The 679-nt window shown below is 39.3% G+C and overlaps 1 non-coding gene across 1 annotated transcript; it reads left to right on the top strand.

The window, feature by feature from the left end:
• Positions 1–318: 318 nt before the first annotated feature.
• Positions 319–425, top strand: LOC148295749 (small nucleolar RNA R71). Its single transcript, XR_015834968.1, has one exon. It is a non-coding gene; the product is annotated as a small nucleolar RNA R71 (small nucleolar RNA).
• The last annotated feature ends 254 nt before the right edge of the window (positions 426–679 follow it).

The raw sequence follows: 679 nt of genomic DNA, 5'->3' as shown, positions 1-679 counted from the left end.
CAAGCTGTGGTAGCATGGTCATGAGATTCACAAATGCTACACACTTCCTTCGGAGGGCTTCTTGAGTTTAATGCAAGAAGAGCATCTAGCTTTTGTTCCAGTTTTGAAATCTGCACACTAGAAGCATCATTAGAACCACTAATAACACGTTTACCTCTTGTATCCGTATGTTGGGTCTCCATTGCTATCTCCTCAAAGAGTTCGTACGTTTCTTCTGGAGTTTTGGTTTTAAAAGAACCACCTGCAAAATTGGTGACTATATTATGACTAGAAGGGGTTAGTCCTTTATAAAACATACGCATTTGAAGCTTCAATGGAATCCCATGATGAGGACATTGGTTGAGCAACCCATTGAATCTCTCCCATGCTTCACAAAACGATTCATCATCTTGCTGTGCAAATAACAAGATCTTGTCCCTAAGCATGTCGGTCTTTTGCGTGGAGAAGTATTTTTCCAGGAACTTCTTTTGAATGGCAGACCATGTAGTGAGTGAACCAGGCTTCAAAGAATTCAACCAATACTTCGCCTTATCCTTTAAAGTGTATGGAAACACTCTCATTCGAAGTTGATCTTCTGTCACACCTGTCAAGGGAAAAGAACTCACAACATTAAAAATATCCTTTATATGGGTTAATGGATCTACATTAGGTAAACCATAAAAGGAAGGCAGCATATTAA

Source organism: Prunus avium, chromosome 3 (genome assembly GCF_965620075.1).
Source record: "Prunus avium chromosome 3, drPruAviu1.hap1.1, whole genome shotgun sequence".
Lineage (NCBI taxonomy): Eukaryota > Viridiplantae > Streptophyta > Magnoliopsida > Rosales > Rosaceae > Prunus > Prunus avium.
The sequence above is the reverse complement of the archived record's forward strand: the minus strand, read 5'-3'. Positions and strand labels throughout refer to the sequence as shown.